General features: G+C 41.9%; 1 protein-coding gene and 1 long non-coding RNA gene across 4 annotated transcripts in view; one reads left to right on the top strand and one right to left on the bottom strand.

Annotated features, from left to right (window-relative positions):
- The window catches only part of FRYL (FRY like transcription coactivator), a 267,508-nt gene extending 241,488 nt beyond the window's left edge, over nt 1-26,020 (bottom strand). For all 3 annotated transcript variants that reach the window (XM_053217387.1, XM_053217385.1, XM_053217388.1), the window contains exon 1: nt 25,787-26,020. The gene's annotated coding sequence lies outside the window, so the exon portion shown is untranslated. The remainder of the gene's footprint in view (nt 1-25,786) is intronic.
- The window catches only part of LOC106975036 (uncharacterized), a 39,592-nt gene continuing 17,910 nt past the window's right edge, over nt 4,464-26,145 (top strand). Inside the window, exons 1-2 of the long non-coding RNA XR_003419180.2 lie at nt 4,464-5,018; nt 11,911-11,983. This is a non-coding gene — a long non-coding RNA (uncharacterized LOC106975036). The remainder of the gene's footprint in view (nt 5,019-11,910; nt 11,984-26,145) is intronic.

Below are 26,145 nucleotides of genomic sequence, written 5' to 3'. Positions count from 1 at the left end.
AAATAAGCATATGAAAAGCCGCCCACATCATATGTCATGAGGGAAATGCAAATTAAAATGAGATGCTGCCCCACATCTATTAAAAAGGCCAAAATTCAGGACTACTGACAACCACAAATACTGGGAGGGACATGAAGGAACAAGAACTCTTACTCATTGCAGGTGGGAACACAAAATGGAACCACCACTTTGGAAGACAGTCTGGAGGTTTCTTAGAAAACTAAACGTACTCTAACCATATGACCCTGCAGTTGTGCTCCCTGGTATTTACAGGCTTTGAAAACATGCCCACACAAAAACCTGCACACAGATGTTGAACACAGGCATGTTTATAATTGCCCAAACTTGGAAGCCACGAAGATGTTCTTCAGTAGATGAACGGATAAACTGTGGTCTATCCAGACAACTGGAACATCATTTAGTGCTAAAAAGAAATGAGCCATCGAGCCAGGATATATAGGAGCCTTAAATACACAATGCTAAGGGACAGAAGCAAATCTGGAAGGCTACACAGTAAATGATTTCGATTACTGGTTACTCTGGAAAAGGCAAAACTATGGAGGAAGTAAAAAGACGACAGGTTGCCAGGGGTTAAGGACGGGAAATGAACAGGCAGAGCAGAAAGGGTTTCAGGGCAATGAAAATACTCTGTACATTATAACAATGGATACATATCATTATACATTCATCCAAACGATAGAATATACGACACCAAAATTGAATCCTAATGTAAACTGGGGACTCTGGGTAATTATGATGTGACAATGTGGGTTCAACAACTGTAACAACTGTACCACTCTGGTGTCAGGGGGGAGGGGGTCCTGATGATGGGGGACAGTGTACATGAGTAGGAGCAGTGGGTGTACGGGAAATCTCTATACTGTCAATTTTGCTGTGAATCTGAAACTGCTCAAAACAAAACAAAAGGGTTTATAAAGAATGTCTATAAAAAATAAAGATTAAAAAAAAATGTTAGTGGGGGGCGGGGGGAAACTCTTGCCTTATCTGATCAGGCTCTGATTCCAGTCGTTCCCACACATCTTACAAAACAGGTTTTCAGTTTTGGTTGCCATTAAAACAAAAAAGTAAAATTGTCTGGAAATTTTTTTAAATGACATACATGTAGCTGTATCAAAGACAATGGCAGAATTTCAACTTATCATAAACTGCTCTTTCCATTAAAATTAACTTTTAAGGGGTGCCTGGATGGCTCAGTCGGTTGAGCATCCAACTCTTGATTTCAGCTCAGGTCATGACCCCAGGGTCATGGGATCAAACCCTGCATCAGGCTTCATGATGAGTATAGAGCTTGCTTAAGATTCTCTCTCACTCTCCCTTCACCCCTCCCCTGTTCACACTCAAGCTTGCTCAAAAAAAAAAAAAAAAAAAATTAACTGTTGAAAATAAAGTTTGTTTCATCAAAAAATTTGGATTTTTTTTTTCCTGGATGTAGCAAATACTTTTACACAAACACGCAAATAATGTTATACAAAAATGAGACAGAAATCACTGCAAAGACTGGTTTTCTACGGCCTGGGAAGGAAATCAATTTACAATACACTAAGTGGCATAAAAAAATGCAAAGTATGTGTTTATAAGCATTTTTCTAGTGAGAGGTCCACAGCTGTCAAATTCTCAAAGAGAGCCATGCATGACCCAGATAAGACTGAGAATGGCAAGTTCTTAGGTGTAAGTTAAATCAAGACATTCACCCACTATTTAATACTAAGCGTTCTACTACCTTCATTTATGAAACCTTCTCTGACTTCCATCCTGTGCACATAGCTCCTTTCCACAGACATAAAAAGAAAGTAATTTATTGCCACCCAAGTATTTAGAAAAGGGCTAGGGAGGGGTGCCTGGGTGGCTCATCGGTTAAGCCTCTGACTTTGGCTGAGGTCATGAACTTGTGGTTTGTGGGTTCAAGCCCCACATTGGGCTCTGTGGTGACAGCTCAGAGCCCGGAGCTGGCTTCAGATTCTGTGTCTCCCTCTCTCTCTGCTCCTCCCCTGCTCACACTCTGTCTCTCTCTCAAAAATAAAGATTAAAAAAATTTTCTTAAGGGGCGCCTGGGTGGCGCAGTCGGTTAGGCGTCCGACTTCAGCCAGGTCACGATCTCGAGGTCCGTGAGTTCAAGCCCCGCGTCGGGCTCTGGGCTGATGGCTCAGAGCCTGGAGCCTGTTTCCGATTCTGTGTCTCCCTCTCTCTCTGCGCCTCGCCCGTTCATGCTCTGTCTCTCTCTGTCCCAAAAATAAATAAACGTTGAAAAAAAAAAGAAAAAATTTAAAAAAAAATTTTTTTTTCTTAAAAAGTGCTAGGGAACATCAGAAGTGTTCATTATTAGATACAAGACAACAACCGGAAGTCAATTAAATCACCCCAAAACTTTTTTGGTTTTGTTTTTGAGAGAGAAAGAGAGAGAGACAGCGTGCGAGCACAAGTGTTGGGGAGACGCCGAGAGAGAGAGAGAGAGAGAGAGAGAGAGAGAGAGAGAGAATCTTTTTTTTTTTTTTAAGTTTATTTGAAAGAGTGAGCGAGTTTGAGTGCATGCGTGTGAAGCAGGAGGAGGGGTGGAGAGAATCCCAAGCAGACTCCCTGCTGTCAGCACAGAGCCCCACAAGGGGCTCCATCTCACAGACTGTGAGATCACCACCTGAGCTGAAATCGAGAGACGGACACTTAACCAACTGAGCCATCCAGGCACCCCTAGAGAGAGAAAGAAAGAGAATCACGCAGGCTTCACCCCAAGCATGGGGGCCCACAGGGCTCAATCTCACAACTGTGAGATTATGACCTGACCCGAAATCAAGAGTCTGGTGCTTAACCAACTGGGTGCCCGGGCACACAAACCCCCACCACCATTTTTTTGTTTGTTTTTAAGGATACATTCACATCTGGTTGACAAGACCCTGGAAAATTGGGCTATATAGGTTATGAAAGGTCCATAACCTCTAATCCAAAGGGGAATTTACCAAATAATCCAAAAGCAGGTTAAAAATTGTGTATGCAGAAGGATGCTTAACTGTAATAGATCAGTCAAAACCCGGGCTCCAAAGACTACCTGTGGGGATTCACTTAGAAGTTATGCGACACGAGGTAAGTTTCTTAACCTCTCTGTTTCCATGCTTATTAAAAAAAAAAAGGGGGGGATGGAGAGCTTGGGTGGCTCTTTTTTTATATATATTTATTGATTTGGGGAGTGCAGCTAAAAGTCTGATTGATTTATTGTGAATCTTCCATGAATTTTCAAAGAACCAAATTTCAGTAATGACTCTAAAGCAATCAAAAAAGAACAACTGTTTACTATCAAATTCTTGTTTCCCTTCTTTTTTGCATACCAGGTCTTCTTAAATCCTCAGAAATATTTACTAAAATCTTCTTGCATTCCTAAAAATTTTGATACGTTTACTGTCTATGTTATTTGGCATATACAGTATTATCTGTATTCTAATTTCCTTAAAACCTACACTTCTTGTCACAACATAATGTTATTCTTTACGCTCTTTAGTGTTTGGCGGGGGGGGGGGGGGGGGAGTATTTTGAGAGAGAGGGAGCGAGAATGAGCAGGGGAGGGGCAGAGAGAAAGAGAATCCCGGGCAGGATCTTTCTCTGTAGGCACAGGGCCCAAGGAGGGGTTCGAGCTCACGAACCTCGAAATCATGACCTTAGCTGAAACCAGGAGTCCGTCACTTAACCGAGCCACCCAGGCAACCCTATACTATTTAGTGCTTTTAATTTAAATTCCCTGTGTCTAATTTTTTTGTATTCACAAGAATGTTGTATTTATGTGCTCCTCCACATATATTAAAACTTTATTCACTCTGTTTTAAAAAAATACTCAGCACACAGTAAGCCCTCTGTAAAGGTGTCCTCACTTATTTAAAAATACTAAGCATCAACTAGGTGTTAGGCACTGTGCTAGGTGGCTGGGAATATGTCAATGAAGATGTTGCCCTCTTGTAATTTACTTGCTAACAGTGGCAGATGATAAACTACATATAATAAGTAAATGATGGGGCACCTAGATGGCTCAGTCGGTTGAGCGTCTGATGTCAGCTCAGGTTATGATCTCATGTTTGGGAGTTCGAGCCCCACGTCAGGCTCTGTGCTGACAGCTCAGAGCCTGGAGCCCGATTCGGATTCTGTGTCTCCCTCTCTCTCTGCCCCTCCCCTGCTCATGCTCTGTCTCTGTCTGTCTCAAAAATAAATAAAAACATTAAAAAAATAATTAAAAAAAAAAAAGGAAATTATGGAGTATGAAAAGGTGAAAAGAGCTATAAAAAAAAACAAACATGGAACTTCAAGCACTGGGCGTGGTAGGAGTTGCAATTTTTCAATGGAATGCAGCTTATTGAAAAGGTGACATCTGAGCAAAGAATTCAAGAGGCAGCCAGGTGAATATCAGGAGTATTTGGGAAGAGCCAAACCCTGAGGCAGAAACATGCCTGGCACATCAGAGTGAGAACAAAAGGAGATTACAGCAGATGAGCGAGGGCAGGAGTAGTAGGGAAAAAGGATCAGAAAGGTAGGAAGAGACTGACTCAAGCATGGCCTACAGACAAATGCGCCTGAAGTGAGGTAGGAGCCACTGCAGGATCTGCACAAGAGTAACAGGACGGTCGAACGTGCTAAAGGAGCGCCCTGGCTATTGTGCTAACAAAGAGCACAGGGGAGAAGCACAGAAGGGGAGCACCTCTCGGTGGCAGGCTATTTATGACTGAAGTGTTAGAAAAACCCTGGTCTTTCAGCATGAGAAATTGCTCTTGGATCCGGTTAACTGTCTAGCTCTGTTCCCCAGGAAACCATGAATGTCAGAAACCACAGAATGTCAGCTGTGTTACTAGGCAACATGGCTTATGGTAAAAATGACCCATTGGTAAATTGCTTGGGTCTGAGAGGGACTAAAAATACCTGGAGAGTGGCTGTAACTTTGGACTTCTCCTAGTGTGGTGACTCCTGTAACCGAGCCTGTACCCCGTGGGGATCCTAGAAACCTTGCCCATGGGTGGTCATACAAGGTAACGGCTTTTGTGGAACATGCAGCTTCTTAGACAGGTTGGCTACATACCCCCTTCGTGGGAGCCTCATTATTCACACCTAAGCTCCACCTGAAGGAGGGGGCACAGAGAATAGTTCTGGCTATTCTTCCTTCTTCTTTAAAAAAATAACATTAAAAGTAAACTCTAGGCCCACTGTAGACTTGAACTCACAACCCCCAGACCAAGAGTCGGGTGCTCTACCGACTGAGCCACCCCTGGCTGTTCTTTCAGCACTGCCACCAGGACCTCCCAAAAAGAACACTGGTCCTTCTCTGCTGACAAGCTGTGTTTCCTGTCCCATATCCTCATAAGTGAATGTGATGTCAAATACGGATTGCCACAGGCCACAGGTCTGGTTGAAGCCTACTAAAATTCCCTGGGTAGGCACTGTTCTAATGCAGTAGAATATGCAAGAAACAGCAGTAGCATGGACCAGGATGGCAGTGCTATAAGTAGGAACAAATAGTAAAATGTAAAGATAATTTGAAGGAGGAGCTCATAGGATCTTCTAATGAATAAAACATGGGATGTGAAAGAGTAAAGTTAGGGATGACACCAAAAATTTTGGCCTTAGCAACTGGAAAGATGGAGTGGAAATTGGCATAGGGGAAGAACTGGAGACCTGGAGTTCAATTTTAGACAATTTTGAGTTGAGGGTCATTCTCAACTCACTTTTCCCTTCTGTGACCCAAGATGGCTGTAGCAGCTCCAAGTATCATGAGCTCATATAACAACATCCAAGAGAAGGGCTGTACCTTCATATACCGAAGGAAACTAGACTCCAGCAGACTTCTGTGTCACTATCCCGAAACCAATCATAAGCAAGGAGAATGGAACATAATGGGCTTTAGGCTGAGCCATACTCACAAACTGCCACCTTCGGAATGGAGGCGAGGAAAGTCCATGAAACTCATGGGCACTAAATATCTGGACAAAATTGGGCCTCTATTAGCAAGGAAAGACACGAATAGGTACAGTGTGTGTCAAAGGTATTAGATGAACCATCCACATCAATGTGGAATAAAAGATTAGTCACGCGGAATAAAAGATTAGTAATAAAGAACAGGTACAAAATAAGACAGGGAGCCAGGCTTCGGTAAGTGAGAGGAAGTGACCTACCTTCTGTTCCATGAAAAAACATGTAGACAAATCCTGTGAAATTATACAACAACCAAGAAAAGATTCTAAATGATTTGAGGAAAAAACAAAAATGAAGACTCTGACTAAAATCAGAAACTCTCAACTGCAGGAGAGCAAGGTCGCAGAAATTTCTAAAGTGAAATAATTGTGACCTAGATTTTTATATTCAAATGATCCATCAAGTAAGAAAGCAGAAAAAAGACACTTTCAGACATGTAAGGGCATTACTTGAGGGTATTCTCTAGCAACAAGGATGAAACCCAATAAAGTAGATGTGAGAACACAGTGGAAATGATCCAAGAGTGAAATGAAAAAGACGTCCCAGGATGGCAGCTGTGCAGCAGAAATAGACAATAATTCATCCTATTAAAACAAAATTAGTGAACTCCATGAAAGGAAGAAGGGAGTGGACTCCATTCAAAAGATACAATCACTAAGAAGCTGGTTTAATGACAGGAATGCATATGTTTCTTTTCTCAATAAAAAAAAAAAGAAAATTATGCAACAGAAAATTCCCACAAAATGCTGATTGTTTACCCAGTTTTCCTCCCTTACTGCTTGCTAAAAAAACCTAGTTGTTTTTTCTCTTTCTTTTTAAGGTTATCAGGTAAAATCACAGGATTAGAGAAAGTAGCCTCTCTCCCAGACCCATGGGACAAAGTCCCTGTAGATAGATCTAAACTAAGCCTGGAAATCCCAGTCTCCTCTGCTAGTAATTGGCCTGAGCAACTGCTCCTGTCCCACTGTAGAGAAGCTGTTCGTTTCCGACCTATGAGACATACAGGAAAATCATCTGGGGAGCTTCTTGAAAGATTTTCCAAGATGAAAAGAGATGGGACAGGGAGGAAATCTGTGATAATGGATGTTATTGGGCAACTGGTGAATTTGAATGTAGACTGTATTAGATGATAGTATTGCATCATGGCGGACATGGAGAGGTACCACCCACATCCAAACAACTCACTACCAGGCAGAGAAGTATGGTTATGCTGTTAGCTTCATCACGGTTGGCTTCAGCTGTCAAGAGGAGATCTCGGTGTTCTCTGGACAGCTCAAGCTCATAACTGAGAAAGCAAGGTACAGGCCAAGCCATTTCTACCCAACATGGAATGGTTCTAATGGACAATCCTGCCTCCAGGTCTGCTCCTTCTGCCGGCAGACAAGCCACCACAATCTGACGGCTCCACTTGCCCACTACTGCTTCCTTCTTTTTAGATTTGTGCAATCCTAATCCTGGCCTCAGCATCTGCTTCTGAGTGAATACAAATGTTAAATTTCCTGAATTTAATCACTGTTCCACGATCACATGAGGAAGTCTTTTCCTTAGATGATATGCAGTAAAGCATTTAAGAATAAAGAGTCATGATCTCTACAATTTTCTCTCTAAAGATTCCTCCAAAACAACTATAGACCCATAGACAAAGATAAAGGAAAAAGCAAATGTAGCAAAATGTTTATAACAAGTGAATCGAGGTAAAAGTTAGACAAGAGTCCACATGACTCTTCTCACAATTTTATGAGTTTTTAAATTTTTCTAAAATAGGTTTTAAAAATGGGGAAGATCCACAAGAAGCAGCACCCATTCTATTCCCTTCTCTCCGCCTTTTAGGAAGTGAGAAAAGGATACTTGGTGCAGCGGTAACCACTGCCAGTAAAAGAAAGGTCAAGACCATCAGCTGGGTCACCTGTGGTCGGATATTCTGCAAAATGCTGCCAAAAGAACCAAAGTGAAACACCAGGATAAACAAAAAGCTAGTCAGGAAAGTCATAGCTCTGGAGTGCCTGGCTGGCTCAGTTAGTAGAGTGGGGGACTCCCGATCTCAGGATCGTGAGTTCAAGTCCTATGTTGGGTATAGAGACTGCTTAAGAAAAATCAAAATTAAAAAGAAAAGAAAAAAAGAGAAAGTCGTGGTTCAAATGTGGAAAAAAAAAAAAAGGACAGGATTTCGAACAACTAATGGATTACAGGAAGAGAATCCATTTGTCTTTGACACTAGAAGCATCATCCTTCTGTTGGCCTGGGTCATGATACTGGCATAGAGAGAAGGAAATGTCACCATAATTACTTCATCACTCTGCAATGAATATCTGCATAATAATTAAGACATCAGACCAATATAAAAACCAAGCACCAAAGCCTTCATTAAGGTTGCAGAACAGAACATAAATGTTCTCCACCTTGTCAGTGTAAAAGGCACAGCTGACAGAGGTTGGAAGCTGGAGTGAGGGAGAGCAAAAACAGAAAGGACAAGCAGTGGGAAAGAGTAGGATTTTAATTTTGAATCCCTGAAGACTAGAAATCTCTAAGCATATTCCACTTGACCCATTTTTTAACAGCTTTTATTGAAATATAATTCACATACCATAAAATACACCAGTTTACTTTTAGTCTTTTTATTACTGAGTTATTAGAGTTCTTTAGAGAACTTCGATACAAGTCCCTTATTAGATAGAAATTGCAAATACTTTCTCCCATTTTGTGGGTTGTCTTTTCACTTTCTTGATGGTGTCCTTTGAGGCACAAAAGTTTTTAATTGTGATAAAGTCCAATTTATCTATTTTATTCTTTGTTGCTTGTGCGGTCAGTGTCCTACCTAAGAAGGCTTTGCCTAGCCAAGGTCAGTAAGATTTATTCATGTTTTCTTCTACGAGTTTTATCATTTCTGCTATTACATTTAGGCCTATGATGCATTTTTAGTTAATCTGGGTATATGATGTGAGGAGAAGTTCAAATTCGTTCTTTTGCATGTAAATCTCCAGGTTTCTCAGCACAATTTGCTGAAAAGACTATTCTTTCCCTATTGAATTTTCTTGGCACATTTGTCTAAAAAAAAAAAAAAAAAAAAAAAAAAAAAAAACTATTGATCACAGAGTTTTATTTCTGGATTCTCAATACTATTCAGTTGATTTATACGTACTGACACTTTAAGGTGAAATCCAGGTAATGTAAGTAAGCGTTTTAAAGTGTATGGCTCGGGGCGCCTGGGTGGCTCAGTCGCTTAAGCGTCCGACTTCGGCTCAGGTCATGATCTGGCGGTTTGTGAGTTCGAGGCCCGCGTCGGGCTCTGTGCTGACAGCTCAGAGCCTGGAGCCTGTTTCCGATTCTGTGTCTCCCTCTCTCTGACCCTCCCCCGTTCATGCTCTGTCTCAAAAATAAACATTAAAAAATAAATAAATAAAGCGTATGGCTCAATACCACACAGTACATTCACAATGTTTTACAACCAACACCCCTATTTCCAAAACCTTTTCATCATCCCACATCCATCAGATAGTCCATCCTCATTCCCCATGACCTTGGCAACCACTCATCTAATTCACATCTGTATGGACATAACGGTCCTGGATATTTCATATCAGTGAAATCACATGTGATCTTCTGTGTCCAGCTTCTTTCACTCAGCAGGTTTTTGCGGTTCATGCACTCTGTAGCGTTTATCAGTAGTTCACTGTTATGGCTGAATAATATTCCATTGTGTAGCTAAGCCACACTTTGGTTATCCACTCATTAGTTGATATACATCTGGGTTGTTTCTACGTTTTAACTAATGTAAATGGCTACGTAAGTACAGAATTACTATAAATATTCATGTTCAAGTATTCGTTTGAGTACCTGTTTTCAATTCTTTTGGGTACATATGTAGGAGTAGACTATCTGGTTCATGTCATAATTCTAGATTTAACTGTTTGAAAAACCACCAAACTGTTTTCCACAGCAGCTGTGCCATTCTGCTACCAGCAACGTACAAGGGTTCCAATTTCTCCCTATCTTCACCAACATATGTGATTTTCTGTTTTCTGATTCATTCGCATGTGACATCCGTAACTCAACACAATACTCCAGGTGTTGTCTGCACGGTACAGAATAAAGTAAGACTAACACCTTCCCTCTTCTGAACCTCCTTCCTGTTAAGTCCCGACTAGGAATCTATGCAGGCTTTCTCGTAGTCCCATTACATTTTATATCCAGATGGAGTTTATTACAGTAATTAAAATACCTAAGTTGTTTGTATTCAACCACATCTCCCTCACTCCTATAATTATGCAGATGTTTTCTCAACTCATATACAGGACTTCATATCAAACTCCTTTAAGTTATCATGGTAGCCTTGACCCACCATTTCAGTCAGAAATATTTTTTAAAGTTACCCCTAAAAAATACATTTCATCCAAAAATGTGATAAGCGTAGTATCAATGTTTTTATTCACATTACAAAAACATGGACAGCAGCCTTCAGCAATACGAATTTTTCTCCAGTTGTCACGAATTCCCTATTACTAATTTTTATTTATTTTTTTTATCTTTATTTATTTTTGAGAGAGAGCAAGAGTGTGAGCGGGGAAGGAACAGAGACAGAGAGAGACACAGAATCCTGGAGGCTCCAGGTTCCGAGCTGTCAGCACAGAGCCTGACGCGGGGTTCGAACCCACGAACCGCGAGATCATGACCTGAGCCGAAGTTGGACACGCAACCGACTGAGCCACCCAGGTGCCCCCACTATTACTAATTTTTAGAGTTGCTACTCAACCACTCATATTTCCACCTGATTTTATGGTCATCCAGCCCACACTCCTCCACTTGTCAACAGAGAAAGGTTGCAGAATGCCTGTCTGAAATTCACTGATACTGCATTCTGTGCATTCTCCTGACCCACAGACTAATAATCCTACCTAAAAAGAAGTATGGTTTGGGGCACCTGGGTGGCTCAGTCACTTACGGGTCCCAGTCTTGGTTTTGGCTCAGGTCATGAGCTCACGGTTTGTTCTGAGCTCAAGCCCCACATCGGGCTCTCTGCTGTCAGCACAGAGCCCGCTTTGGATCCTCTGTCTCCCTCTCTCTCCTCCCCTTCCACATGTGTGCACTCTCTCTCTCAAAAATAAACAAACACTTAAAAAAAAAAAACAACTAAGGTTTGTCTAACATAATTGTCTCTAGTGAGCCCATGTAATACTTTCCTTTAAAAATATAATCACAGGGGCACCTGGGTGGCTCAGTTGGTTAAGCGTCCGGCTTTGGCTCAGGTCATTATCTCGTGGTCTGTGGGTTCAAGCCCCGCGTCAGGCTCTGTGCTGACAGCTCAGAGCCTGGAGCCTGTTTCAGATTCTGTGTCTCCCTCTTTCTCTGACCCTCCCCTGTTCATGCTCTCTATCTCAAAAATAAATAAATGTTAAAAAAAAAAATTTTGTTAATAAAAAATAAAAATATAATCATAGTCAATGTTTTTAGTACATAAAACACAATGAACTCAGATTAAGTCATACTACATTTCAAATCTTATTTGGAGTTTAATATAGCAACAAACTTAATACAAAGAAAAAGCAGTATGTACTCGTGTTATACTTGAGATTATCAAGACAAATGTGTGTCAATTTATTGTAATTTAGGTTTATACATCTTTTAAATTCTACAAGAGGCTCTCCTCAACCATAAAAATTCAATAGGAAAAAAACATTTTCCACCAATCCAAAGCAAAATGAGATTTTAAGAACTCTTGTGTTTCTAGTAATACAGATTATTTTATTGAAACCAGTTTTCCTAATTCCTTTAAGAGCATATTCCTCACTCAAAAATCTCTTTTATGAAGCCTTCTTAGGTTGTTCAGGTCTAAAACAGCCTCCCCTACTCTGCCCTCTCATACCTACTTACTATCCTTACCACTCACTTTAACATCTGATGTTTGGTATTTACTGCTTGTTAACAGTTGGCTAATTTACCTATTGTCTGCAACAGGCTCCTGCAGAGAAGAGACGCTCATTCATTTCTAACCTCATCACCACCAACATAGTATAATGCTTATGACAAGGTAAGCACTCAAGTTCTTATATTAACTTATATCGCATATAATAGTTAGAAACCTATCCAGAATTGAAATCAAAGAGGAAATTATCTGATAACTGTGAAGACATTTCAGAGTATTGTGGTCCTTTGGGGTGACTGCAGTGTGGTAACTAAGGGAAAGCAGCGTCAAACAGAAGGTTCTCCGAGACGAGAGAGCTCCGTGCATATTTCCAGGTAGCAGGCAAGGAGGCAGGAAAAAATGAAGACACAGGAGGTGATGGAAAATATGGAAGAGATGAGATTGTGGGGCTCAGTAAAAAGAAGATAAAGGACATTTTTCCTTCTGAAAAAGGAAAGCTAGCTACACAGATACATTGAACCAGACAAGGGTTAACTTCAATAGGTGATTTTTAAGAGAGGAAGACCATGTTTATTTAGCTAATATTTATCAAGCAAGCACCATGTCAGTTTCCTGTAGTGCAATCAATTGCTGCAGTGACAAATTAGCACAAACTTAGTGGCTTACAATTCATTATCTTACAGTTCTGGAAGTCAGAAGTCCAAAACAGGTCTCACTGGACTAGAGCCAAAGTGTCGGCAGAACTGGGTTCGTTTCTGGAAACGCTAAGGATAATCCATTTTCTTGCCTTTACCAGTTTATAGACGCTGCCCACATTCCTCAGCTCCCAGGCCCCTTTTATCTTCAAAGCCTCGGTGGACGTTTGGTTCCTTCTCATGATGCTATCTCTCTGGTCCTGACTCTTCTGCATCCTGCTTCTCTTAAAGACCCTTGCGATTACATTAGGCTCACCAGATAACCCAGAGTACTCCCTTTCAAAATTAGCTGATTAGCAACCTTAATTCCACCTGAAGCCTAAATCCCCTTCAGCTGTGTGATACAACGTCCTCAGTTCCGGAGATTAAGATGGGGAGGGAGGCCGTTATTCTGCCTGCCACAAGCACTATGCTGTGTGCTTTGCTTATATCTTTTAATTTAATCCCCACAACAACTCTATTTTACACGTGAGGAATCTAGGGCCACCCCACTTTCAGACTTGACATGACTCATAAGAGATACTACTATAATAATATTCAAGTACTTGTGTAACTGAACTGGTAGAATCAGGATCGAGATAACACAGCCTCCACTGGTCTGTCCCAAAGCCCTCACTACCCTCTCTCTACGTGTGTGTGTGTGTGTGTGTCTATGTCAGGGTGAAGGGAAAAAGGCTTTTCCTTCTCCCATCAACCAAAACCATGTCCTCTTTCATCGTGTGAAATCTCTGTGCATGATTTTGTAAATCTCTACACACCAGGCTGCATTCCACTGAGGCTTTGGTGTATGCGATGAGGTCATATGGTAGTATGTTAAGAAATAAGGCAACACTGGGTGTTACAGGAAAGCGATGAATCACTAAATTCTATTCCTGAAAAAAATAGATTTTGATTTAAAAAAAGAGGTAAGGCTAAAATTATTTCATTTGTAGATTCCTTCCTAAATGGTATAATTTTAGGTTCCAGATTTGAACATATAAATTATTTTTATAACTATTTCAAGTATTCAGATATATCCCCCAAGGTATAATATATTGGATTAGAGATTATCAACATTTTAATATGTCTCGACACACATAACCCATTATTTTTCAGGATCCCATCAACCATACATATAGGAAAGGTTCCTTTTTGAAAAAAAAATGATTGCAATATAATTGACTTCCAGGTATCTCTCCTCATTTAGTAATGAACTCTTATGTTGTTCCATCGCTCTCCCTAAACACTTGGGTAACAATAATTTTCTTTCCATGTCCTAAAAAAAGGCTCCAGGCATAGGATGGAGATCAGGGAAATGGTCTGTGATTGACAGCAAAAGCCTTGATGTTACATAGTTGGCAAATGTCTTGATTGAACTTTCGTCTCTAGAGCAGCCATTGTTTTTAATGTTTATTTATTTTTGAGAGAGACAGACAGACAGACTTCGAGCAGGGCAGTGGCAGACAGAGAGGGAGACAGAGAATCCAAAGCAGGCTCCAGGCTCTGAGCTGTCAGCACAGAGCCTGACATGGGGCTCGAACTCATGAACTGTGAGATCATGACCTGAGCCAAAGTCGGACCCTTAACCAACTGAGCCACCCAGGTGCCCCGAGCAGCCATGTTTTAAAAAGATTTATTTATTTTTGGGAGAAAAAGCGCAAGTGGGGAAGGGGCAGAAACAGAGGGGGACAGAAGATCCGAAGCGGGCTCTGCGCTGACAGCAGCAAACTTGATGGGGGGCCGTGAGATCATGACCTGAGCCAAAGTCGGATGCTCAACCTACTGAGCCACTCAGGTGTCCTGAGCAGCCATTTTTAATCTTTTCAGGATCATGGACTCTGCTTTGAAAGCTGATAAACCTATGGACCTCTTCCCACTAGAAAAATGCATACGCACTCACACTCAAAATTTTTCATACAACCTATTTTATTGCGTTTTAAATCTACTGCCATCACAGACCATATAAAACTAGTCTTTACAAGGATATCTGTATGTCTCACTTTTGGTTGTGTGCCAAAATTTGCTACACCCAGAAATAAAAACCTAAAGTATGCAATAAAACGAACCAAACTTTAATTATTTTTGACAAATAGATACCAAAGTAGTGATGACTGCTGGCTGTAGTGCCTCTGGCACCAAAACATGGGTCTCAGGGAAAACCCACCTCTTTTACATTATTCCCCAGGGAGACCTGGGAAAACACGGGTGTTACAAGGCTCAGGTCCCAACAATAAGGAAAATGGCGTTAACTGAATTTAATGAGTGTTTCCCAAAATAATAACATTTTATACTTTGTATACTTATAAAAAGGAAAGATGTGCTTTGGTTTGTTTGAAGTACGCTCCCCACCCAATGTAGGGCTTGAACTCACGACCCCAAGATCAAAAGTCACATGCTCTACTGACTGAGCCAGCCAGGTTCCCCTAGGAAAGACAGGGTTTTAAAATTGGGAAACATTAATATACATGTAAATATTTGAGGAAAAAAGCATACCAGACCTACTATTCAAAATGTATTAAGCTCAAAGTGGAGTACCCACACCTGTCAGAGACAGGGTGATGATCATGCCGCTGGGGTGAAAAGAAAATCCTGTAAGACTAAACGTATGTGTTCTCTTAAATTTGAAATTGAGCTTTACGAATACTCAGTACGTGAAATCGACACCAGCACGTTCTCCCGTTCCTGCATCAGGCTGCCGCAGCCTTGTGGCCTTTACGTGAAGAACGCCAGTTACCACGGATTGCCTCACTCGACCTCCAGCGTACCTCTAGGCTCCCTGAAAGGCACCTCTCCTAGGAGTCTGGGGGTAAGCACGGTTGTGGAAATAGGAGTTCTGTCTACAGCATCACTCCAGCGTCCAGTCTCCAGCTTCCTGGGGGGCAAGAAGCAGAGTGGCAGGAGCCACAGAGCGGAAGCTTTTTGATCTGACTTCCCAGCCCTGAGCTGATGCGCTCCGTCTGTCCCGCAGTTTCCAGAGGGGCCACAGAGGTGGCACAAGCTCTGGCTCCCAGTACAGGGACAGGGACGGCGGTGCCTTCTGAGTTCCCCCGAGGGGTCACCTCTGGATTGTCGCCCTAGAGGAGCTGTTAGGCTCTTCTAACAGTTCTGTAAGCATCTTATACCCTTGCAGTAAATCTCGTCTTGTTTCAAATACTCAGAAGAGTTTTGTTGGTGGCACTGACTGCACACACAGTGTTCTAGGAGGTCCAAGTAGGTCAAGGAAAGAAGGCAGGCTCCACACCCTGGAGGGGCTGTTTGTGACGCCCTCACTGGTTTGTTCACTTTCAGCAAACTGCCACATCCTGCAGCTTCCTTGGGCCCAATTAAGTACATCTGCAGATCTCATTACAATTATGATCTCACTCACTAATGGGTTTTCAAACATTTTTGCAAACGAACAAAGTGAAAAAGAGACAGCGAAACAAACCAAAACACAGACTCTCAACTATAGAGAACTGAAGGGGGCAGGAACCAGCATGGGGGAAACAGCTGATGGGGATTAAAGCGTGCCCTTGCAGCGATGAGCCCTGAGTGATGTATGCAACTGTTGAATCACTATATGTACACCTGAAATGAATAGAATACTGTATGTTAACTATACTAGAATTAAAAATTTTTTTAACTAAAAAAAAAAAAATAAAGACTGCCAGAATTGGATACTTAATTAAAATACCTGTAACAAATAAGAACAGATTTTTGCAAGGGCTCCTGGGGGACACAGATGACTCTTGACTTCAGCTCAAGTCTTTCTTTTTTTTTTTTTTTTTAATGGTTATTCACTTTTGAGAGAGAGACTGTGAGCAGGGGAGGGGCACAGAGAAGGAGAGACAGAGGATCCAAAGGAGGCTCTGCACACTAACAGTAGCAAGCCTGACACGGGGCTCGAACTCACGCACCATGAGATCGTGACCTGAGCCAAAGTCAGATGCTCAACTGACTGAGCCACCCAGGGGCCCCATATCAGCTCAAGTCTTGATCTCAGAGTTGGGGAACCTACTTAAAAAAATTTTTTTTTAATTTAAAAATAAAAAATAAGAGTTTTGCAAAGAAAGGTGGATTAAATATAATAAAGCAAAATACAAGCAAGCAACAAGAAAATGGCAGAACTGACAACTGTGTGTTAACAAATACCAGTACTTTATCAAAACTGTAAGGTAAAAGTGATTATCTTGTAAACTGTAAAACTATACAGCTTTCAGAAGAAAACAAAGGAAAAACATCTTTGAGACCTACCACTGGACAAAGAGTCCACAGATGTGACACCAAAAGCACAATTCATAAAAGAAAAAAAAAATGATTGAATGTACTACATGAAACTTCTAACTTCTTCACTGTAAGAGACCCTGTTAAGAGGATAAAAAAAAAACAAAACAATTTTTGCCAATCACGTATCTGACAAAGAGCTTATTCTCAAAGCTCAATAATAAAAAACAATCCAAATTGTTCATTAGGGAAACAGTTTGCCCACTGGGAAAGACAATTAAAACCACAATGAGGGGCACCTGGGTGACTCGGTCGGTTAAGCACCCGATTCTTGATTTCGGCTCAGGTCATAATCTCTCGGTTTGTGGGTTCAAGCCCCACGTCAGGCTCCACACTGATGAGGCAGAGTCTGCTTGGGATTATCTCTCCCTCTCTCTCTCTCTGTCTCTCCCCCCCCCCAAAAAATATGAATAAAAACTTTAAAAAAATTGTTTTAACCACAATGAGATATCACAACTTTTTAGAATGAGTAACATTTTAAAAATAGAGAAAATACCAAATTCTGACAAGTGTGTGGAGAAACCAGATCTTTCATACGTTGCTGGTGGGAATAGCCACTCTGGAAAAAAATCTTATAAAATTCACCATACACTTACAATATGAACCAGCAATTGCACTCTTGGGCATTTATCTCAGAGAAATGAAAGCCTATGTTCACACAAAAACCTATACATGAATGTTCAGAGCAGCTTTATTCGTAATAGCCAAAAACTTTAAAACAAATCATATGTTCTTCAACAGGTGAACAAACTGGGACTATGGCACATCCATACAATGAATAGTAAGTACTCAGTAATAAAAAGAAATGAACTACTGATACGCTGGACAACTTGGATGGTTCTCTAAGGCATTGTGCTGAGTGCAAAAGTCAACCTCAAAAAGATACATATAGTATGATTCCATTTATGTAACATTCTCAAATGACAGTTATAGAGAGATAGAACAAATTAGCTGTTGCCAGTAACTAGGGAAGGGGCGGGGGGGGGGGGGGGGGGGTACTTTGAGATGCATGAGGGAGTTTCTTGGCAGTAATGGACCAGTACTGAATCTTGACTGTAGTGGTCATTAAATGAATCTAGACATGAAACGTTATCTATTGCACAAAACTATACACACACACGTACACCTGAATGAGTGCATTAAAAAAAACACGAAAACTGGGGCGCCTGGGTGGCTCAGTTGGTTAAGCATCCGGCTTTGGCTCAGAGCATGATCTCGCTGTTTGTGGGTTAGAGCCCTACGTTGGGCTCTGGGCTGACAGCTCAGAGCCTGGAGCCTGTTTCAGATCTATGTATCCTTCTCTCTCTCTGCCCCTCCCCTGCTCGCACTCTGTCTCTCTCTCTCAAAAATAAATATTCAAAAAAAAATTTTTTAATAAAAAAATTTTAAAAACCATGAAAACTGAATATGGCTACTTAACAGTACCGTACCAATGTCAGTTTCCTGATTTAATTTTAGTAACGTCACCTTACGTAAGATATTATAACCAGGAGAGCTGAATGAAGGTTACACAGGACTCCCTGCCTATCTTCACTACTTCCCATGAGTCTATAATTATTTCAAAATAAAGGGTTTTTTTTAAGTGACGGTCTTCAATCATACTTATTTTTAAGATTACTAATATTTTAAATGTATCGAAAACATAAAAATAGTACATTTTAAATTGTTCTACAATGTTTTTCAACGTTATCTCATTTTTGTTAGGGTCTTACAATGTACAATATATGTGGTATGTAGTTTACAGCAAACGGACATATTGAGAATGCAGACACAATTATTTATACTGCTGGGGTGTGACAGGAAAACTGGCAGATCTCTACTAATAGAGGCTACAAAAGTCTAAGATTCTATCTGTCCCTTGAAGGTTTTACTTAGGGAAGCACATACAAGAACAGGAAAAACACTGGACTGAGAATTGAAAAGAACTCTATTCTATCTAAACTTGCAGTTTAAACAAGTCACAATCTCACTGTCATCTACAAAATGTAAGGGTTGTATCAGATCATTCCCAAAGACATTCCAGTTCTGAAAACACTAACTCCACGAATTCTACAACAGGAAAAAATGAAGCAACCCTAAAGAAATATATGACTAAAACTCTAACCAATATTTGCTGAAAGTATACTAAAGTTTCAATATTGCCAGGAATATTAAATACAAGACAGAGTCTAAGTTATCATTAACACAAACATCAAAAAGGACACCTCCAAAGACAATTTTACCTAAAAGAAAATAGATTACCAAAAGATCCAGGTGACATATAATATCCAGGTAACAGGCAAAGGTGGCTATTTTGCATGCAGCCTCATGGTTCTTGAAGGCCTCTAATTTCTGCTCTTGGAATTACATTAGGTTCTGAATTGCAACAAACGATATACCATACATTCAAGTATCCTGATGTACAAGCTTGGGGATCATGATGCGGAACAAGTAGAATATCAAGACATCTAAGAAAGAATTCTTTTCCTCTTTTCCATCCACTTAACTAATTACTCACCATCCACTTGATTTAGTAAGACAGAATTTTAAGAGGTCTATTATTCAGGGGAAGCTAAACCTCCACTAGGTAATAATCCCATCCTGTTACACAACCCGCTATCCAGAAACATCATCTACCTGAAACAGAGTCCAAAACCAGGGAAGAAGTGAGAGTCATCTAAGCAGTAAAAGCCAACAGAACAAGGTCCTAGCACTAAAGGACCGGCTCCTCTGGCTCCTTATTCAGAACCTTCTGTCATTTTTATCCAGCATTCAACGAGTGTAGCTGCAGATTCTACTCTTACAGCACACTAAAAATATCAAATTAGAAAGGCAAGGAAAGTACGAGAAGCAGGTAAATTGAGAGCAAAGAGATACAGCTAACAGTAAAGCAATAAGCAAATCAATCCCCAACCAGACATGATTTAAAAAGGAACAGTTTCACCAACAAATGAATGAAATACGGTGGTCTCAATGCTGCTGCCTCAGGAAACTAATGGCTGGAGGTTCTTCTGCAAATAAATCATTATGTGCTCATGAGCGCCCAAGACACGTGAAACACGGAACCACTAAAGTGGTGTTTTTTTGGGGCGCATGGGTGGCTCGGTTGGTTGGGCGTCCGACTTCAGCTCAGGTCATGATCTCACAGTCTGTGAGTTCAAGCCCCACGTCAGGCTCTTGCTGACAGCTCAGAGCCTGGAGCCTGCTTCAGATTCTGTGTCTCCCTCTCTCTCTGCCCCTCCCCTGCTCGTGCTCTGTTTCTCTCTGTCTCTAAAATAAATAAAAACATAAAAAAAAAAATAAAAATAAAGTGGTGTTTTTTTAACCAGTATTATAGACAGCATAATCCATCTTAAATTTTTAAATGAAGAAACAAAACTGAAAATTGTATTTAAATTATCCATATTCTAGCATTCTTTAATATTGGAACTAAATTACATCACATCTGAATTTTACCATGAAATAGAGGTATAACAAAACTCAAAACAGAACAAAACAAGGAATCCTGAGAAGTTGAAATATTATGTTAAAATTCATTCAGGCAACAGAGCATACGTGTGAATACTTTATGACCTAAAAAGTGAGGCTGCATTACAGTGAGTGAACAAACTAATATCCCTTTCTCATCAACTCCGACACCCTTTAATAAATAAAACGATCAAAACACAACACTTCAACCTCTCTCAAGTATGGATGCTCTGAAATAGAGGTGTATCTTACAATTGCTGTCACCCAACAACAGGATGTAGTTGGTGAAAATTTTATCTCCTAGAAACATCAAGAAAGCAGCAGCATCAAAGTGTCTTAGGTCTGATCAAAAATGGCCACTCAAAATAATCTTTAAAAGATAGGGGCTCATGGGTGGCTCAGCCGGTTAAGGCCCGACTTTAGCTCAGATCACGATCTCAGTTTGTGAGTTCAAGCCCTGCGTGGGACTCTATGCTGACAGCTCAGAACCTGGAGTCTGCTTCAGATTCTTCGTCTCCCTCTCTCTCTCTGCCCCTCCCCAGCTCTCTCGCTCGCGTGCTCTCCCTCTCTCTCAAACATATACATTAAAAAAATTTTTTTTAATAAAAAAAATTCTAGAGCTCATAGATTTCTTTATTTTAACAGTCTCATGGCCCCCAGCACCCTGTGGAAGACCAGATTTGTTTGCTAGCGTACTTTGGAAGAAGCTATGCAGAAAAATAAACAAGAGTGAATAATAAATTCACCTGGGTGTGCCCTTTGTTTACACTAGTTTTAATTCTCAGGCACCACTCTGCCTATTTAAGGATCCTACACAGAGAAGCTCACAATTTTGGTAGAAACAGACTTAATTTTATCTTCAATGCTAGGCAAGTACACAGAGTAGGTGCAAGTCTCAATAAAAATCTGCTGAATGAATGGAGATTTCTCAGTTGATTAGGCCAACTGACTGCTTACAGCTGGGTTTTCTATTAAGGAACCTTTGGAAAACCATTTTCCCCGTAGGCTAGCTTAAAGAATCACCTAAGACAACAAAATCTTATCACCCAATTCATCGGCCCAAATTGTAGCTCCTTTTTTTTCAAGTTATTTATTTATTGTGGGGGGAGGGCAGAGAGACAGAGAGGGAGAGAATCCCAAGCAGGCTCTGCTCTGTCAGCACAGAGCCGGATGTGGGACCCGAACCCACAAACCATGAGATCACGACCTGATCCGAAATCAAGAGTCAGACCCTTAACCCACTGAGCCACCCAGGTGCCCCTGGAGCTCCCTTTTTATAAGGAGCAACATAAGGTTTGAATACAACCTGTGTATGTGATTTGATAACGAAGAAATGTCTTCCCACATTCCTCCTTGGGCTACTATGAGGAGTGCCTGTTGGCAATCTCAAAGCAATTTTTAACGCTCTCTAGAGATTAAAAGAATCAAGAAATGAGAAGAGATTAAGTTTAGAAGTATGTGCTCCAAACATATTTTATTTTATTTAACGTATTTATTCATTTTTTGAGAGACAGAAACAGAACATGAGCGAGGGAGACACAGAATCCAAAGCAAGCTCCAGGCTCCGGGCTGTCAGCCCAGAGCCCAACGCGGGGCTCGAACCCACCAACCTCGAGATAATGGCCTGGGCCAAAGTTGTCATGACCTGAGCCAAAGTTGGCCGCTTAACCAACTGAGCCACCCAGGCGCCCCTGTATTTTTGGGTAGAGGCAGGTAAACTGTTCAGCAACACAGGTTTTGACCAGTTTTTGAAATGTTTTGAACACACACTAGTGGTAGCCCTGTATCTCAAGAAAAAGTAGAAAAAACATAACTGAGCCCAGAGAACTGGGTAATAAGTAAGTGTGTAAGAACTGATTATCTTTCTCCATTCCCAATAAACACAACTTACTAATTAAAACTTTCAAACATGATGGTTTAAGGCAAGTCCTACCAGAAGGTAACAAAAGAAGGGGGAAGAACTGGAAGAATAAACACCAAACCATTACCAGTAGTTATAATGTGATCATGGAAGTGTATGGGGGGCATTTTTAATTCCCAAACTCTACATTTCTTTTGTATCAATGTTTTACGATAGCATATGTATCACCATATTGGTGATAAGGGGAATATGGTTCTACCTCTAAACACACATATACACTTTCTCCAAATAAAAACAATTTGAACTTCTTTAAAGCTTATGGTTTTTTCAGAATACTGGTGGGATAACAAAAAAATGCTCCAGTATTTTAAGCAACCATTAAAAAGAAAAAAGAAAAAAGAGGGAGGACCTCCAACGTTTGTTAATGGTTTTTTACCAAAGTCTACAATCTAATGAAGAAAATACAAACATAACCACACCTAAGTCAGAGCATGGCTTGTGCTGTAAAAGGTTTTATGAGAGCAAGAGGAAAGAGCAATCGCTTACGATTAGGAGAACAGAAGAAGAGCGTGCAGACAAGGTGACATTTGAGCTGGGTTAGATGGATGATCCCTCCAGCGAGGTAACAACAGTTGAAATTCAGAGCAAATGCTCTGCCCCAAAAAAATATTTTACAGATAAAAATAGTTCAAGTAGAGAACATACACCCAGCCAACCCCCAAACATATTTTATCTTTTAAAATTTCTTTAAAACTATAAAACCTGCTGTATAAAGCAATGAAAATTTTCCCATCTCACCTAGATTTCTTCTATACCACTATTCCTTTACCATTTGGGCACGAGTCCTATCACTTTGCACCTGTTACTGTGCTGAAATATACACTGTCTTTTTCCTATGGATAATAATTTTGCATCTTCCCATTAAACTGTATACCTTTGAGAGCAATGACTGTCATCCATTTCTACTTTATCTTTCCATAATATTCCTTAAATAAATGGATACTCAACAGATATCACTGACAAGTTAAACCTAGTTCTAATAATTGTGACAATTAGCTATCACTATCACAAAAGACGTCTGTGGAACAGGTATTGTAAACAATTAAATCACATTTTTTGTACAAAGAACCAAAAGCATCCTAGATGCTTCCCCTAGACACTGAACTAATTGCTGTGCTTTGGTATAACTTGTTCACAAAGGTGCTTATTAAAAAAAAAAAAAATTAAGTCTCTGAAGCAGCCTTTACAGAACATTATCTCTTTGTCACAAAGTCCTAAGACAACACATTTATTGTGACACAGTGAATTTGCACAGAAATGAAGGACAGTCCTAGTTCCCAAGGATCTCAAGGGACAGTTCACAAACTCAAGAAATATCTTGGCACTGTGTATATGGAAGACAATGTGTTTAAAACAATACAAAAAGCACACAGGAAAAATGTTTTCCAAGAAGCATAGCCTAGGTATTTCAAAGATAATTCTTTCTGAAAGTTCAGATTCTCTCCTCTATTGTTTAAACTGGAAGTAAACTAAGAAATTTGGAAACTTGTTTTAATCTTCTACTTACTACATTATGAGATGGAAAGGAAGACTATGGCTGCAAGCTTGACATCATTATCACAGAAGAGGATCAAAGGGGAGGGAGGAGAGGAATATAGGTGTAACAATGCTAGATACTATCAAGATTACTACAAAAGAACATGTTTTTTTGTGTGTGTCTGCACTTCCTAAATTCTGTGGGAAGAATAAAGTACTTCTCAAACATTATCATCTGAAATTGGCTTTCAGTTTCCCGAGTATAATTTCTCCTTTCTTGTTATTGCCAAGACTGTGAAATAATGCTCCACACCAGTCAGAAAGTTACTAGACAGTGAGTTCATCAAGGAACACTTTGGGAAGTTGTTACCACTGCATTAAAAAAAAAAAAAAAAAAATCACTGGGCCAGGCGTTCCAACAAAATTCACTCTTCCAGAGAAGCAATTTTTACAAAATAACTCAGAATGGAAGAAAAGAGGGGATGGAATGCTATTTTTGATAGAGTAGCAAAAAAAAAAAAAAAAAAAAAAAAAAGACTACAGAATAACACACCCACTGCTACTTTGTTTATAGGCTTGTAACTTGCACATGCAAGTTCTCTACAAAAGTATTGCTCAAGAAGAAACTGTCAAAAATGAATGCTTATGAAAACATTTCTTTTCTAAATAAGGTCTCTAACAAGGGATATGCTGTTTCTAAATGATTTCTTTAGCAAGTATTGACAAGTATAGCACAGCAATAATGCTCAGGATGGAAAAAAAATCTCATACTTGTTTTATCAATACTAAAAGTTGCTGTTACTAATTATAAGGCATAGGAGTTCTGTAGAAGAAATTAACTGTATGGTTGATACCTGCTAGTCAGAACACTACAAAACCAACTTCATTTCTTTACAAAAGTATTTTTTTTCCTAATCTTATAGACCCCAGCAACCTAATGGTTGGTTTTGTTACGTGGGTTGTTCTTCCCCCTTCCAAAAGAACCTCCCCAGTAAATCAAGGTAACTTTCCTCAGTTCAAAGGTTAAGGCAAATTCAGTTCTACGTAGACCTGTTACCCCTCATCAACATAGCTCCCTTTTTTTTCCCTATCATCTTGGCCTGAGAGAGGTTAATGCTCCCGTATAACTGCCAGTCCAAGAGAGAAGTGATTTTCGGTGCCGGGGAACGAAACTGGGATAGGAGGAAAAACCGACGGCAATCAAGAACCATTTCGCTCTAGAAATCATCCTCTCCAGAAAGGAGAATAGAGTGGCTGACCAAAGAACCTGCTGCCCGGAAGGCACAACTTCCATCCCCCCCGCCAAAGAAAAGTTGCAAGGAAGAGCTCAGCGCCCAGGCAGCCCGCGCGGGTGCGGACACCGAGAGCAGCAGAGAAGCTCATCAGGCCCGGGCGGCGCGCGAGCCGGGGCTGCGGCGTCCGTGGGGCCGACTCCGGCTCCGGCAGGCTGCGGGTCTGGGGGTGCGACCGCGAGCAGTGGGCGGAGAAACGAGAGCAGAGGAAAAGAGGGACAATGCTGGGCCGGGCGGGCGACTCCGCGCGCTCCAAGGGTCCGCAGCGCCTCTTCCCGCCCGGGGCCGCCAGCTGCCGCGCCAAGTTTGCTCCTCAGCCCTCCCTTCACGGCCGGGGCTGCGAAGCCGTGGCTGCCGGCCTCCCTCCGCCTGGCCGCCGCCGCCTTCCTCCCCGCGGGGCGGCTCCCGCGAGTCGGCGAGCCGGCGGCGCGCGCGAGGAGAGCCGCGCGCGCGAAGGGGAGCCGGGCGCGCGAGGGAAACGGGGCGCGAGAGGGAAGGCGGGCGCGCGAGGGGCAGGGGGCGCGCGAGGGGAGGCGGGCGCGCCAGGGGCAGGGGGCGCGCGAGGAAGCGGCGCGCGCGACGGGAGCCGGGCGCGCGGGGGAGCCAGGCGCGCGGCGCTCCCCGAGGACCCGCTGCCGCTCCGGCGGGTTTTCGGTTGAGGCGGGGGCTGCGCCGCCGTTTACCGTCCGTTATGAGTCTTTGCCCGGGCGCCGCAGCCTGCCAGCCATCCTGGCCCGCCTCCCCCTCGGCTCTCATCAGGAAGGGCAGCCGGGCGAGGGCCGGCGACCTCGTCTCCTGCCAGGGCTGCGGCCGCCGGGCGGTGGGCATCCCGGCGCCTGCCCCTGGGGCTGGAAGAGAAAGTGAAATGAAGCGTCTTTCCCCAGGCGACACCTACCCGTCCCCAGTCCAAGTGCAGCTGCCTCGCTCCTCGGGCGCCGCCGGTCCCCGCCCTCGGGCCCCGGGCTCCGTTCTCTTGACAATGGCGCGTCCCCTTTAAGGAATAATCCGATCGGAACCGATCTGTGGTTAAACCTCCGACTCTGATTTTAACCGGATTTCTCTCTCTCTCCCCCTGAGCCCGACGGACGCCCGGCGGTGCTGCGAGCTCTTCCCACCCCTTCCCCGCCCCGCCTACTCCCTCGCCTCCCTGATTGGCGAGAAACACTACAACAGGAACAGCAATCCTCGCACTCCACTGGCCAGCCCAGCCGCCGCTCAGAGTGGCTCCCGCCCCCACTCCGCCCCTTTTCCCGG

The sequence above is a fragment of the Acinonyx jubatus genome, chromosome B1 (assembly GCF_027475565.1).
Source record: "Acinonyx jubatus isolate Ajub_Pintada_27869175 chromosome B1, VMU_Ajub_asm_v1.0, whole genome shotgun sequence".
Taxonomy (NCBI): domain Eukaryota; kingdom Metazoa; phylum Chordata; class Mammalia; order Carnivora; family Felidae; genus Acinonyx; species Acinonyx jubatus.
Note: the sequence above shows the minus strand (reverse complement) of the source record. Positions and strands in the feature narration are given on the sequence as shown.